This window comes from Triturus cristatus, chromosome 5_1 (assembly GCF_964204655.1).
Source record: "Triturus cristatus chromosome 5_1, aTriCri1.1, whole genome shotgun sequence".
NCBI lineage: Eukaryota > Metazoa > Chordata > Amphibia > Caudata > Salamandridae > Triturus > Triturus cristatus.
In genome coordinates, this window is record NC_140587.1 from 555161829 (window position 1) to 555179111 (window position 17283).

The window sequence follows — 17283 nt, forward strand, 5'->3', positions numbered from 1 at the left end:
GGAAAGACTGCTCCAACCATCCTGGAAGCGGACTCGCCATCATACACAAAAACTACCTCTGTCTCACCACATCCAGCTCGAACAACTCCACGTCTTCCATGGAACACCTGCATTTCTCGATCCAGATCAACCCCAGAATGAGACTACGCGGCACCCTCGCCTTCAGACCTCCCAGACCACATGCCACGTTCACCACTACCATCGCAGACCTCATTGCACCCCCACTCCATCCCATCCACAGACTACGTATTCCTCGGCGACCTAAACTTCCACCTCAACAACCCCAGCAATCCCAACTCCACCGCCCTCCCAGACAACCTAACCAACATCGGACTGAGACAGCTTGTCACCACCCCCACCCACAAGGCAGAACATACCCTTGACTCCATCTTCTCTGGAGGACACAACATTCGCTTCAGTCACACCACGCACCCCATTTGGATGGACCACCGCTCCGTCCATTTCTCCTTCACCAAGGCCTACGTACACAGGCCCACACCTCTCCTCCTGCACAGGAACTGGAGCAAGATCACCGAGGAGCACCTCAACTCCGCCCTCAAGGCGCTCCTCCCCAACCACAACCAATGCCAACTCTGTGGCCAAAACACTCCACAGATGGATCACCGACTACGCAGACACTCTCGCCTCCCTCCGGAACTCCAACAGACAGCGCACCACGAAAGCCACCTGGTTCACCACCGACCTCCGAGAATCCAATCGTTCTTGCTGACAACTCGATAAAGCTTGGGGGAGCAACAAAACCCCCAAAGCATGCTCCGCCTAAAAGACCACCATGACAGAACACCTTCAACTCATCAGAACCATGAAAATAACTTCATCCAGAACAGAATGCTCACCAACTTCCACAACTCTAAGGAACTCTTCAGCATCATACAAGAATTCATCAAACCACCCAGCAAATCCTCCAATGTCCCTCCCTCCCAGGACCTCAGCAACAAACCCCGCTCCTACTTTCATCTCAAGATCAGAACTATCAACAGCGACTTCGATGAGCAGAACCTGGGCACTGACCCTACACCTCCTACCGACAATGAAAACCTAGCCTACCATCACTGCCTGGACCCCTGACCCCACAAAAGACATCACCAAGACCATGAGACGTATACACTCAGGAGCACCTGAAGAAATATAAACCTTCTCAGGGGTTTCACTGATACACCTGGTCCTTTTTAACAAACAAAGAAGAGATTGGCACAGAAGCTGTAATATAAAACAATGCATTTATTAAACCTCACATGAGGGAGATTACGTCACACAGTACCCTCAAGTCACTGTAGGAGGCATTCTAAGGAGTACAGAGAACAGGGGCCTTATATACCCACACGGGCTCAAAAGAAGGCGGTACAAGTACACATGAGAAGAGTTACACACATAGATGGTCATACAGAAAATGCAGAGTCAACAAGTAGGAGGAGTAATGAGTTGCTGACATCAGTTAGAACAGCCTGACAGTTATAACATAAGAGAAGGTGTTTTCTACTAGCTAGGCCTTTCTGAGCATGTGCGAGGTTCTGGAAGAGGGAGAAAGCAAATGGCTAGCACATAGCTAACTAAAATGGCTGCCAAGTACAAAATGGCTTTCAGCTCATACTAACAGATTCCTGCAATTTTTAACAGATGGTCCTCTTAGCATGAGCTAAAGACATCCCTGTGATCTAGTAGGAACATAGAAAATATTGTGCACATTTATTTTCATAAATTCATCAATATCCTAATCCATTGCTTTGTGGGCATTTCTCATTCTAAATATTGTTAAGCGGGCATATATAAGGTATAAGCAGGAGTACAAAGGGAACAGAGCATTGGCTCATACAGATAGCAGGAGAGAGTAATGACTATTATCACAAACAGAACTACCAATATTGTTCAACCCTGAGCAGAAATCAAATCCTAGAACCATCTATTCCAATTCTATGTAAAAAACATTTTCAACAGACTTTTCCAGTGTTCTTTTTATGAGGGCTAGAGTTTCAATCATTATAGTCAAGAAAAGGGTAAAGTAACATTTGTCAACTGCTCAGATTAACTTTTCTCTTGCAGAATAAACATTATTCCTAATGCAAATATTAAAGCAGTCAGACGTATTATTACAAAAACAATCCTGGTTCCAGGAGGACCAAACAGGGCCATGAGAATTAGGACGAGGAGCCGCAAAGAACTGCTGCTCCTCAAAAATGGGACGTCCAAAAGGGTACATTATTAAAAAAAAAGAAGTCCTTAGGGAAATTGAAGCCGCTGTACAACCAGCCAGAGGGGAGTCTTCTCCCTGTGTCTGTTTTGAGCCTCACAGGCAGGCTCTTGTTGTTCCCACGGTGGAGCTGCACAACTCGCAACTCAGGAATCACATCCCAGTTTCAAGGGAAAAGTTTCTTTCTTTCAGGATAGGGCAATCACCTTCCAGGGAAAATGCCCTCAGCGATCCTGTCCAGTGTGTCAGGCAGTGAACCAGTTTTCTTCACTTCAATCTAACAGGCACCAAAGGCACAGCACCTGTACCCTGAACTCAAGTCCTTACCTAACTCCTGTATTACTCTGCTGGCACGCTGCTCTTACGTTGGGGCCACAGATTGTATCCAGTGGGCCCAGGTATCTCTTGATCAACAAACAAAGGTGCATACTTTACAGCCAGCATTCAGGAACGTGATGCTGAAGTGCCGGAAGCAACCCTTATTTCAAAGGGGGTCACCTCAAGCAAAAACAACCTTGCCGTTCTGGTTGGTCTGTGACTCTCAGCTGGGCATCAAAAACTTGATCCGCGATTTCTCCTTTTTGATTTGTGACCCCGTCTTTCGCCCAAGACAGTGGCAGGGGTACACACTTCACATCCCAGTGCTTCCGGCCTTCTACCTTCACTGAGATCCTAGTTACCAGCAATGCCTGTGCTGGTTACATTCACCTTGGCTTCAAACTGGACTGGTGCTGACTCCTCAGGCTGGATCCGATGTCCGGGCCCCTCTGGCAATGGTTGTAAGGCAGCAAATATCTATTGGTGGACAGAACAAAAGGTCTTTAGACAAGGCATACAAATAATCTATCAACAGAGAGGATATTCTCAGAATACTTCCTAGTCCTGGTGCGCCCCATATATTCGCAAGGCACCCAAGAACCACTTAATCTATCTGAAAGTAAAAAAAAACCCTTGACCTATTACTCTATTTGAAGCAGCTAAGGAAGTATGTGTTCATTTACTAACTTCTGAAGAAAAGAGAAAAACAATACAGACATACTCTAAATCCTTACATCTGTGTATTCCTATATTATTCATCTGAAGACCCTCAAGAAAAAAGGAAATGTTCTACACTTTTTCTCATAGACTTTGCATTACTTGTACAGGACTGCAGATGCTTCTAAAATGATTTCTCTTAATAAAAGCACCTACATTGTACGCTTAGGACCATGCTCTCATGTTATAGGTGCAGCAAGAAAATCTAAAACTGCAAATTTAACAGGGATTCCTATTACATAAAGAACTAAAAAACTCAACATAGTGGGTACATTGATTTCTCAAGCAGAACATGTTGTGACAAACAATCTCCTATAAAATAATATTTTCCTCAAAAATGTTTGCTAAGGATCACATGGGCGTCTTTCCTGCATTCTACTTTTCATGATCCAAACTATGCAACATCAGCTCTAGTAAGGATTATCAGTTTATTTACACAGACTAGCAATGTCCTTGCAAAACTGTATGTAGCATGAGAATAACATTAACAATAATGGTGTTATCACCTGAGAATTTTTGAACAAAACTACCCAAATCTAGTTCCCCTTAACGATCACATAAGGGAACAGCAATCTAGACTACTCATCCTTTCATAATTTCATCAGACAGGATGGGCAGTAACACAGCATGTTTATTCATTTTATTAATGCTAAAAATGTGTAAAACAGAATTACTGAATAGCCAATTAAATGTCTCATGGCTGCTTCACAGACCGCTTATACAGGCTCAAAAGAGATTGAGAAAAAGAGAGAGAAAACATAAATTTGCCTATCCTTAATTTGTAGAGGAGCTAGCCTCCTTACCCCATTTTGACAGTAGGAAAACCTGAAACAGGTTTTACTTCTGTCGACACTATCCACTTCTATCAGCTGAGCACAAATACATGTGTAGGAGGTAAATAGCACATGTAGCCAGCTAGAAAACATTAATAACCAACCACCGATTCCTTTAGCAAATGTGTAAGTGTAACATGAGGGCACATAAATTCAAACTAAATTCCATTGCCTCCTTAACTCAGCCCTAACAGCATTAGTGCTATATACATGGCAGAGCCATTCTCTTAATCAGAGTTCACATATACCATTATATTTCCCTCTGTTCATATGAGTGCACAAAAACTTGCTTTTGCCAAAAAAAGTAAGCAAAACTTCTCTTTCTCTCCCTGTGCTGCCATCTTGTCTTTCAAAACGTTTCAGAGGTCGAAGTGTCAAAGCAAACCTTGCTCTGAGCCCTGCTAGCCTTCTAAATTTAGAACTCGACCTTTAACCCTTTACCAGCTGTCCTATTTTGTGTGCAAGGCGTTCCATGCGGTTTTTCAATTCAAAGTGATTATGAAGAATCACAGTTGAAATGCAGTCCTGTTATTCCGGTTTTCCAGTAATTCAGAGGTAAGAGAATAACTTCTGCTGGGTTTTTATATTTATTTACATTTGTAAACAGTGTGCAGAATGCTTGTCTAGCAGTATAAAGGTCAGCTACTCATTCTACACTTACATGTGTGCATTTACTAAAGCCTAAGAGCAGTTTGAAAGCTACTCCGAGTGGCAGACCTGCTTTTAAAAGGTGAATTTTGCCCAATTTCGACTTTGGTGTTTGGGGCACTTAAAAATGAATATCCTACAATTGTTTGGCATATAAGTCATCCTCAGAATTTCCTCTACATATCCCAGAGATGGGGGTCGATCAGAAATGTATAAGGTACACCCTTATAAAAATGAGTACTGTACACCTGGGTGAAGTGACATTTTCCATTTTAGTTGCCCCAATTACTGTAAAACGCTGCTTAAATTCTACTTTATGCTAGAAGTTCACAGTATTATTATTAGGCATTATAAAGATTTTAAAAATGAATGTAATGCACTTATTTTTACTAACATGTTTTTTATATAATCAAAATTCCACTTTTTTTAATTTTAATAACTCCAACCCTTTTTATGCTTGCACATATGAAAAGCAAGCGTCATTCCTTTCCTATCATATTTAAACACATTCATTGACAACGCTAAGCACAGAAGCCTTACTTGAAAGATGAAAAAATCTGCGCCACTTTTTAAAGGACAGTTATTATTTAACATCAAAGCCACAAATGTGCTTATGTAAAAAGGCATTAAGAAAGGAAATCCCTTCTTATCTTTTCTCTGTTATCCAAAATAATGAAACTGTATTTCTAACTTTTAAAACAGCAGTCTCTAATGCAGGCCTTTATACCAGGTTTACACTGACTTAAAATCTAGGTGACTCGGCATTTTCCCCTCTGTAGCCTGCAGTCAGAAATAGCCATGTGCTATTGACACAGCTGTTGCTTGTGATCAGCAGGCGTTGAATTCTCACGCCTTTCAAGCCAGCACAAATCTATCGTTCTGTAATGTGTGTTTAGTTGAACAACAACCAACTCACTCAGATGATGTGAATGCCTTTTAATACCTAATACATTTTGTATCTTAGTCCAAATTATTGTAAAACCCACATTTTTGTTTTTTCTTCCTTTTATGATGCCTATTTTATCCCTATTGATTGTGAATTCGAAATTTATCTTTAGCATTGTGGCAATTTGCACACATGTATAGTGTCTTACTTTGTCAATTTTAATGGTAGCGTGCAGCTATTTAGCATATATTACATAATTGATTGCTGATTGTTTTAAAATATATTTTATTTTAATGATACTTTACATACCAGAATGACGACAAACAAAAAACACATTGAGCTCATTCCAGACATTTTCAGAAGGGGGTCATACACTCAGAACACACAATAGAGCGTGCTTAAGGCTAGCCATTCTTACACTAAGAGTGCAATCGCTACATACTCACACAAGTACCACCAATGACAAACCACATAGACATTTAAACACACAAATAACCCACAAATCAACATTTAGGACAGAAACAAAAGACAGCCCACAGACTGTACTGAAACCAAACCATTTGTAAATATTAATTGTAAGTTATATTTACAAAAAAACTCTCAAACGTAGTTCAAAAACAGCCCAAAAGACTGTTCCATTTTCAAGAAGCCAAAATACACCAAATTTTCTAGTTTTGGCTGGCAGAACACCAAAAATCACTCTGCATATCACCACTTATGAATGTTAGTAAGTGCACAGACCAGGATCCTTTTTATGTACATATATTGTTCCTTGGGGTACTAGTCACCAAGGAACAAATACGTTTTTATACCTAAACCTATTGAGGTATCCCCTCTAGGGGAGCCGGCTGATTCCATACAAGTTCCATAATGGTACCTCCAAGAAAGCAAAACATTCTACGATGTATGCTAAGAACAGGCATGCCAAGAATATTGCAACATATACAATATTATACACAATGTAGCACTTAACTCAAAGTGTGCCGTTCAAGTTTTCAAAAGTTTGTCAGTAGCTACCTACATAAATTGCAATTTACATATTTCCAAATTCCCAATATTGGCCAATTTCCATATAATTCCAAAAAGCGTCGCAACAAACGACCTTACCAAGCACAAAATCTCCAACCTCTCAATGCCAAGTTCTGAGTGACCTAACGGTCCTTTTTAGAATACTCACGCCAAAAAGGTTCTCAGTCAGGAGCGGTAAACATTTGGAGGAGTCAAATCAGGAAGACCAGGAATATACTGAGCAGCAGAGACAGAGAATCTCTGTGCAGGATACCTCCTTAATAGAGTCCTGTTCTGTCCACCTCAATAGATTCCTGTCTTCCATCCAGACCACTCCCTTGGATAGCCACTTATCTGATGAGGTCCACGTTGAGCACCATTTGAAGAAATATAAACCTTCTCAGGGGTTTCACTGATACACCTGGTCCTTTTTAACAAACAAAGAAGAGATTGGCACAGAAGCTGTAATATAAAAACAATGCATTTATTAAACCTCAGATGAGGGAGATTGCGTCACGCAGTACCCTCAAGTCACTGTAGGAGGCATTCTAAGGAGTACAGAGAACAAGGGCCTTATATACCCACACAGGGGCTCAAAAGAAGGCGATACAAGTACACATGAGAAGAGTTACACACATAGATGGTCATACAGAAAATGTAGAGTCAACACGTAGGAGGAGTAATGAGTTGCTGACATCAGTTAGAACAGCCTGACAGAACATAAGAGAAGGTGCTTTCTACTAGCTAGGCCTTTCTGAGCATATGCGAGGTTCTGGAAGAGGGAGAAAGCAAATAGCTAACTAAAATGGCTGCCAAGTACAAAATGGCTTTCAGCTCATGCTAACAGATTCCTGCAATTTTTAACACACCCACCGACCCTTGCCCACCCCACATCTTCCACAGAGCCACCTCCACCATCACACCTGAACTGCATCGTACCATCAACTGCTCCCTCAAAACAAGCACTTTTTCCGATGACTGGAAAGGCGAAGAGGTCAAGCTCCTCCTCAAGAAGCCCTCCGCAGACCCAACAATCCTCAAGACCTACTGACCCATCTCTCTCCTCCCCTTCGCAGCCAAAGTCACCGAAACGTTTGTCAACAACCAGCTCACTAACTTTGTAGAAGCTAACTCGATCCTCGAATCCTCCCAATCCGGATTCCGCCACAACCACAGCACCAAGACCACCCTCCTAGCAGCCACGGACGAAATCCGAACCTTCCTGGACCCTCATCCTACTAGACCTCTGGCAGCTTTCAACACCATCTCCCACCACACACTAACTGCCAGACTCCACGATGTCGGCACCCGGTGTACCGCCCTCGATTGTTTTTGCTCCTTCCTTACCGGCTGAACCCAAAGAATCAGACTCCCACCCTTCCTCTCCAAACCCACAGAGACGAGCTGCAGAGTACCACAAGGATCCTCACTCAGCCCCACGCTCTTCAACATCTACATAGCCCCTCTCTCCACCATCATCAGAAAACACAGACTCAGCCATGTATCCTACGCCGATGACACCCAGTTCATCCTTTCCCTCACCAACGAACCCGACATCACCAGACACAGCTTCCAGGAAGGTATTTAAGATGTTGCCTCCTGGATTAGCAACAGCTGCCTAAAGCTCAGCTCAGAGAAAACGGAAGTCCTCTTCCTCAGACCCACCACCTCAGCATGGGATAACACCTGGTGGCCCACCTCCTTCAGTGAACCTCCCACACCCACAGACCACGCTCGCAACTTCAGCATCATACTTGCCTCCTCCCTCACCATGCACCGACAGATGAGCGCCGTATCCTTCACATGCTTCAACACCCTCCGCATCCTCTGCAAGACTTTCAAATGGATCCCCCCTGAATCCAGAAGGATCGTCACTCATGCACTCATAACCAGCAGACTGGAGTACGGAAACGGCCTCTACGCCAGAATAAACAAATCTCTACTCCTCAAACTCCAGACAATCCAGAACGCCCCAGCTAGACTTGTCCTCAGCATACCACATCACCTAACACCTATGAGAACTCCACTGGCTTCAAGCTCCTCACTCATGCCTCCAAATTCCTCCACAACATCGGACCCCAATACCTCAATGAAAGAATCTCTTTCTACACACCCAAGAGAAGCCTCCGATTCACAAATCTTGCCCTATCCAAAATCCCACGCAGCAGAGCAGAGCCAGAGCGGGGGGGCAATCATTCCCCTACATCGCAGCCAAGACCTGGAATGAAATCCCACTCAGCATCAGAAAGCCCCCACACTGCAAGCCTTCAGGTAGAGCCTCAAGTCTTGGCACTTTGAATGAGACGAAGCTGCCAGTAACTCCCCCCAGCGCCTTGAGACCCTCGCTACTGCGTAGTTACCTTCACAAATCCCTGATTGATTGATTGACATTTTCCCCCTAAATATACTCCCAATGAACTTCCCACAACTTGAGCTCATATTCCCACATACTCGGCTCACAGGTGTTCATGCCACAACAACTTCAACACTGTACCTACAAACACTTAAAACATTTCTGCATAAAACATTAAATTGCAAACAAGCAATTTAAAAGATTCATGTTGGCAAAAAATCCGCTAGTGCGCCACTTTGTTTTTTATTCAGTAAGGTTGATATATGAACATTAGAATCCAGGTTTGGGTCTTTGTAGCCATCTCAAAGTTTGGGAGTAGCTCCACTTCACTCGGATTTCTCAAGAAGCTTGAAGACCCATTGTCTTCTGCAAGACCTTGAAACACACATGTTGTAAATTATCCTTCATATAGCATTAGAGCTGGGAACAGGGGTTGCTTAAGGAATCCAATTTTAATCCTGATGTTTAGTCCTCTTTCCTCCTGATGTGAAATGCCTACTATCTTTCGCCATATTCTATTGAGTCGTATTTCATGCATTTTACCATCATTCAATTTTTTTAATACAATCTATTGATGTTACTGCCGATTATGTAGCTGTCCAAAAGTCATAACATACAATTTAAACTTGCAAAGAATATCGTCTACTTTTAGTACTTGTCTAGTAGAGTCTACACAATGGCCTTGTTATTCAGAGTTCGAACGGAACAAAATAGAGCGATCCGGGTAATCTCTAGAATGAAAAACAAAAAAAAGTCCAGTTAATAGATTTTAGAAATGATTGCACTGCTACTACATACATTAGATGGAGTTCAAGTAACTATACATATAGTACAGAGTAAAGTGAGCTCAATGCCTTTAATATTTGATGAAAGATGTAGAATGTATCAGCCTAGGAAACTGTTGGCAGCTAAGGCACAGTTATGGCTGAAAATACAAAATTCTGGAAAGTATGCTGGGCTGGTGTTAGTCACTTCACATTGGCTGGGCTCACGTGCAGAGGTGGGTGTTACTCACATATTTCTGTGTAGCATAATCATAAGGAATAACATAAAACATCTGCAAGATTACAAAAACTTACACAAGAAGAGTTAATTCTGCTAAATGTAACAGAACATGGAGAGCAGCGTGAGCAGCTACTCCCGCTTGCTCAATGTGTTCTTGGGATAGGATATTCCCCCAAATCACTTTAGGCATTTAACATTAGTTTCTTAGGGCACAATGCTCTCTTGCATCCAAAATGGAAGTGAGGATGGAATTTGCGCTGAGAAAGTAGCACTAAATGCAATAGAGCATAAACAGCAGTATAAGCGGCCACTCAGGCATATTAAACGTGCGCCTGTGTTAGGATTTACGCCTCAAATTGGCCTCAATTACGTGAGCATTTTCAATTGCCATATTATGGGTAATTCCGCGCCAAAGAGTAATACAGAATTACCAAAATTACTCAGATTACATCAACATAAATAAAATCACTCCCAGGCCTCATGACAAATGCTAAGGGGCACATTGACAAGTATATCAAGCAACTGCGTGCAGCAAGGGAACATGCTGTGCTTCTGTGCATAAATGGGAGAGAGCAGATTACTTTTGTAAATATATGGAGAATTTTCACTCTTCTTGCACTGGTGCACTGTGTGCTGCTAGCGCCAATGAAGGCACACTTGTACCATAGTTTAACAGTGCCTGTATAATACAGGTACGATTTATTTTGTGCAGGAAGGCATACCTTCTTGAACAAAAAACAATGCAAAAAAGAAATAAAAATAAGCCAAAAAGATGTTCTCTTCATTACGCCATCCTCTGAGAGGTGTGCCAATTTGATGCAATCAGTGGTTTACAAACCTCTTGTAAATCTGGAATTGCATCAGATACTTGAATGGATGCTTGGCAACACCCATGCTCCAACCATGGCATGCCTCTCAGCTCAGAATGTAATTTAATCCAGTGCAAGCAGCTGCGCTTTGATAAATTCTTTTGCAAAACTGCACAAGATGGAGTAAATTGCCCCTTTCGTGGCTTTGTGAATCTGAATTAAGGAATTGAGCTACCTTGCCTCTCCTTGCATGAGGCAAGGACAATGCAAGTCCATAAGAAATCTGGTGCAATGTTTTTCCTTCTCCATTTAGTGACTGGAAGCCACTACCGCTTTAAAAGACTTGACTTTCAAGGGAGACTAGGATTAATTAGCAAGATGCCACTTCAGCCAGGCCCCTTGCTTCCAATAGTTTACTCTTGGTCTGCACACAAAAGCAAATTGTTTCAGAGATATAAGTGGTAAAACGTACCAAAGAAATATATAGCTGGTCGCTCATTACTTTCAGTAAATTATTGAATTAAAGGAAACCATCACAAGCAAAACACTTTCTTCAGTCCTTTAGCTCGTTTGCAACGTTGCCCTGTAGGAAGGATTTTATAAAAATGGGCACACATCATGTTTTCAAGCTGTACTTCTGTAAGCACCAAACTACATATTCACATTGTAGCATTACAAATCTTATTCTTTAAGTCTTAAAGATGAAGTTGCTAAACCACGGTCTATTGACCTCACTATCACAATGTTATGACTGTGGCATTATTTAGGAAAGAGTAGGGTATGGTACTCTAGCTTAGCCCATCACATTTCTGTGTATCTGATTCCTGGCACTATTTTAGAAGTCTTGTTTAATGTTACTGTGATCACCCTCAAAGATGACTTAGCATCATGCAACCATATAACAATATTATTACAAATTATACGCATTATTATAGACCCTTGCCGTATACCTGACAAAGAAGTGTCATTCATGTGCAATATATACCTGATGATGGTGTTAATAAGTTAATACATTTTTTAAGGCAGATCTTTTGGGAGAATATTCAAAATAGATTGTTAATGAAAATGTCGTATGAATCAACCTATGCTGAACTCACAATAAAACTAAATGTTTTTCGAGGTGCTTCTAATAATTCAGTTATATTTATACTACTGTAACTGTTTTGTGTAAGCAATTGATAACCTTTTCTTCTGCAAGTAAACCATATTAAATCATAATAAAATGTATATATTAAATATTGACTTGCATATGAATAGCTATCACAGTTTGTGAGCTTATACAGTACTACAAACGAGAAAGCTGGAAGAGTTTTAATATGTTAACATTGGCTATGTAACTGTTCATTTTAACCTTATTATGTAAACCGTTGTAAAAATCTTCTTTGGTTATGACACCAAAGAAAATGAGATGCTCAAACAGAGAGAAGAATATATAACTGTATACGTATTTTCGAACACCACCAACAGAGGGTAAACAAGCACCCCAATTTTCAAAAAATTTTCTGTAAGTAGGCGATGATGAAAATAAATCCTGCTATAGATATATATTCCAATTAGTAAGCATTACAATCATGCAAGGAATATTTGTTTCTTCTTGCGTATTGCAACATGACTATAGAATATTTTACCATAAAATGAGTGATCCAGTGTTTGGAGGATCCTAGTTACTAAAGCATTGCTAAACTCACTCTATAGAAAATATAATTGGAGTTATAGGGCAATTATTTTTCAAAAATGTAATTTGTAATCTTATGAAACAAAATTGACATGGCAGTCTCCTTTTTTAAAAACCATATGTTGTGGTCTAATAATGAAAACGGGTATAAGCATTTAACCAACCAATTGCCTACCCTACTTCAATATACGCAAAATTATATTAGAAATATAAATGTAACAGTAATCAATATAGTTGCAGGTAAAATATGTGAAGGAACTGCATAGATTATAAACACCATTACAGAATATTATATTTCTCAAAAGTGTATGTTATATAATTACTGTACGTACTATTGCTGCATACCTGGTTTACAAAACTACAATAAAGCTGTTTCTTGTCTAAGTTAAATGAGCATATTATGTTGTTGTTCACAAGGTTACTGACATTTAGTATGGTCTTTTCTGCCGCCAATAGTTTTCTTATGTCTTGCATATTCATTACTTAGTCTGAAGGAGAGCTGGTGGTAACAAAATAAAAATAATGAGGATGATACATAGGATAAATAATGAATTTGCAAACTTCTGTAAGAGACAGGACTGCCAGCAAATAATAGAATATTGCAGTCAAGTTCTTCCTCTGTTTCAGGTTCCTGAGTATGTGAGAATGAGGACTTTAATATTGATAGGCTAAAATTATTATTAGCACTGTTAACAGAAGTCATTAATATTACCTCTATGGCAGTCCAATGTTGATCTGGTCCACTCTAGATTCTGAATGTTGACCTCTCTCTGTAGGCCCATTGCTTCTTAAACGTTTAGAGCTTTAGATTTTAAATCTGCTTTTGGTAATTGCAATAATTTATACATATTTACAAACCTTCACTAATTTCCCTGCATATCTCTGTTTCCTCTAATCCTCCCTCTGAGGCTTGGCCAGTCAGGCAATCCACAGATATTGTGTTAGGGTATATGTACATTTGCACATTGTTCACAGTTTTTTCTCCAGGTGGGTATATTTTTCCTTGTGGCGAAATACCTTTCTCCGGCTATTCTGATGTGCTCACTTACGTTTTTTTACTTCTATTGTTGGGTGTTTAAATTATTTACATCCTCTTTATTGCACTCTGAAATTGAAATTTTGAGCCTGATTTACGAAGGTAAACTTCAGCTTTTGTGTTACTTTACTACTTTTCAGTATTTACAAACTCTGATTTAATAGCAACTTTACAACTATTTTTATTAGGTGCAGAGCTGTCAGCCCTGGCTGCGGAGTCTTGACAGTTGTAAAGTTACTATTAAATCAGAGTTTGTGAATACTGGGAAGAGTAAGTTTATAAAGTTTACCTTTGTGAATTAGTCCCTTTGACTTCAAATCCAACATTTTGCAGCTGTAAGTGTAGTTATGGTTGCAACACATTTTGTGACTCATGCCCTTAGTATGCTATGGCTTTAAAATGTGGTGAGTTTCCATGTACTCCTCAGACCAAAATCTATGTGATATGGAATATGTACATTAGTATATTTTGTATTAAAATGTTTTGACATACATTCATTTACTCTAAAATTTAAATAACATTCCGATAAAAACAGCAGAAACTCATTCAGACTAAGAAAGCAAAAAACATTTCACTTCAGGATAACGTCAATTATGATTAAAAACTTTTTTTTAAATCTTTCCGAGAAATCTGACTTGGCCGCAAATGGGCAAATACAAATTTAATTTCTTCATGATGATCCCTTTAATGGAAATTAAAAGCAGTTAATCACCAAAGGTGACACATATGCATTAATTTCAGTTGACTGGACTTCTTGGCTATAATTTGAGATTGTCTTACTTTTTCATAAAATGTCATAGCATTGTATGATGCATAGCATCATAGAACACATTAATATTATAACATTTTAATATAAGATACAGGTAATGGGTCCTCATGAATTTCAGGCACAGGCATGTAGTAAGAAGGTAGAGTAATGTTACTAAAATGACACAAACAACTGGTCCTACTTTATTTCTGCCTTTGTTTAAATTAGACCTAATTCCTAGACTATCCAGTTGTTGACAAGAGATTTGCAGAAAGCAGCCCTTTTATGTAGTTGAAGTCTACCTCTTTCGGAACGGGCATGCCACTGGCTGATTACAGGTCATAGTGAAACCCCTTAACTGGCTGATTACAGGTCATAGTGAAACACCTTAAACATTCATGAGTGCTTGTTGCGCCTGTTGTCAGCCTCTCATGATTCTTCCATGTCAATGAAGCCAATATAGTTTCTGGACAGTGCAGTGTCTGATTGTGACAGTGAGTCACACCCATATCTGCTCTTTTGGAAATAAAAGAAATGCCCAGTTGCAAGGGAGCAAGACACTGAGAACTGGCAGTGCTCATGTTGAGGAGTTCCGAAACATACTGCATTCTTATCAATCAAGGAAAAACTTCCCTTTTGTGAAAAAGACTAGGGATCAATAAAGTAGAAAAAACACAACTGTTGCTGTGGACACTTTCATCACAAATACCTCTTCCAAAACAGCTGTTAAATCAAATGAACCCAGTACAATCTCTTGATGTTTTTGTATTTAAATAACTGAGAGGAGATTTCCAGTTAGTGCTCTAGACCAGAGGAATTACAGTGGTGAGATGGTAACTCTGCAGCCAATGCTTTACATGAGAGCTTCCGATATTATTTTGACTTTGGATGATGAATATTAGACTTTGGATAAATATAAAAATGCAAAACTACATATCAAGTATGCGTACTATATACCATGTTGTAATTGTAATTGTATTTATATAGCGCTTACTACCCCTGATGAGGTATTGCAGCGATCTTTGGCGAGTAGCGCGCTACTCCAAAACCCATAAAGGATTAGTGGGGATTAGTATAGGGAAATATGAGTTAATTTGTGCGGTGGACATGTGAATCTCTTAGTTAAATTGAACAAAATAATGGAGAGATAGAAGAAGGAAAAGTCTAGAAAAGTGTTTATTGGGCGATCATACTAGTAAGATGAGGTTTGGGATGAGTAAAAGGAGAGATGGAGGGGAAAGAGTCTCTTGAAAGGGATTAGGGAGATCATAGTTGTAAAATGAGTTTTGGGATAAGTCAAAGAAGGGATACATGAGGGAAGAATTTAGAAGGGGTTGTTTGGGAGATCATAGTAGTCAGTCATAACCACTTTATTTGGTTAATAAAAACCATAAAAGTACACTACAACCATCATATACAACAACAATAAATCCTCTACAAAAGACATATCAAGATGGTCCTAGACACCATAGCAATGTCAGCAAAAAGAAGAGAGAAATATGGTCTTCTGCCTTTTTGCAGATTTGAGATGATCATATACAAAAATTCATATGATAAAAACTATTCTAAGGCACAGAGGACAGTCATTCTAAAAACATTTCATCACAGTGTTCATTAAAAGGATACAAATCTATAAAAAAAGACATCAGGATTAAAATACAGGTCATCATGGTGGTAAAAAAATGATGATATTTCATAGTTCAATGGCCCTTCTCATCCTTTCCTTAATGTCCGCGACTAAAAAACTAGCAATATTTAAACTCTCCCAGGTATTGTTCAACATCTGTAAATAGACTAGTGCAGGCCTTACCTGAATAAAACCTTTTTCCTTTAAAATCGACACTAAATAACATTATTGAATGTCATGAAAATGGTCGCAAAACATGATAAAGTGCAAAGTGTCTTGGGTAGAGAAATTATCACATGAACAGGGGCCCAACTCTTTCACTATACACCATCCAAATAGTTCAGCCAATATACAGTGCAAAAGATTAAATTTAAACCGAGTTAAAAGAAAGCGGTGATAGGAGTTTATAACTGCACTTAAATAAGGTTCTGTCATTGGGGCTATTTTCAGCAGAAGATAGGCTCGTGCCTTGGGATTCACCAACTCCTTTGCCTCTCTTTCCATATGTACCATATTTAAAAAAACAATTTTGACCCAAGGTAAATGCTCTTTTCCAAGGTTTTCAGGGGACTCAAAGATGCCCCAGTTTCTCAGTAAAAATCTTCACATATCCAGCCACAGGATACTGCTAGATCTATCCAGAGATAGACAATCTCAGGCAATTTTATGGTTCACCACCAAGTCTGGATTAGTCCAGATTGATAACCAGTTCAAGTGTGGTGCCAAACTTATCAAATCTGAAACTCAACCTATGCCTAGTTCTTGGTGGACAATATAAGAAGGAAGTTGATTGTGGGATTGCGTGGAGGTTTCTAAGATACTTGTTTTCCACTATTTGTAGTTCCCCGGCCCCTTTGTAACCCCATATTTCAGACCCATATTTAGAAATTGCAACACATTTAGCTTTCTTAATATTAAGCATGGCTTCAATTGGTTTGGCTCCAAACCTACATGCAAAGGCCAGGAATGCTACTGTAGATCTTGCCATAGCATGCCTTTTTGCATTCTTTTGTGGAGCCCAATTTCCATTCTCATCAAACAAGACCCCCAGATATGTGAATGTTGTCACTGTTGTTATTTCGATTCCTTCTCAAAGGTAAGTTTTCAGCTTTTTCGGTCTTAGACCCACGGCCATTATGTGCGATTTGGAGAAGTTAACACTTAAATCCAGGGCCCTCATAGAGACCTCAAAGGAATCCAAGAGACTCTGGTGCCCCGAAGCTGTATGAGGTTATAGAACCGCATTGCCTACGTATAACAGGGCAGGGATTTTCCGGTCCCCCAATCGGGGAATGTCTTTACAGGCTAAGCACAGTGAGGGGTCTAGATTAATTATATAAAGAGTAAAAAGGAGAGGAGCCAAAATGCAGCCCTGTCTGACTCCCCTTCCAATGGGAATGTGCTCAGTATG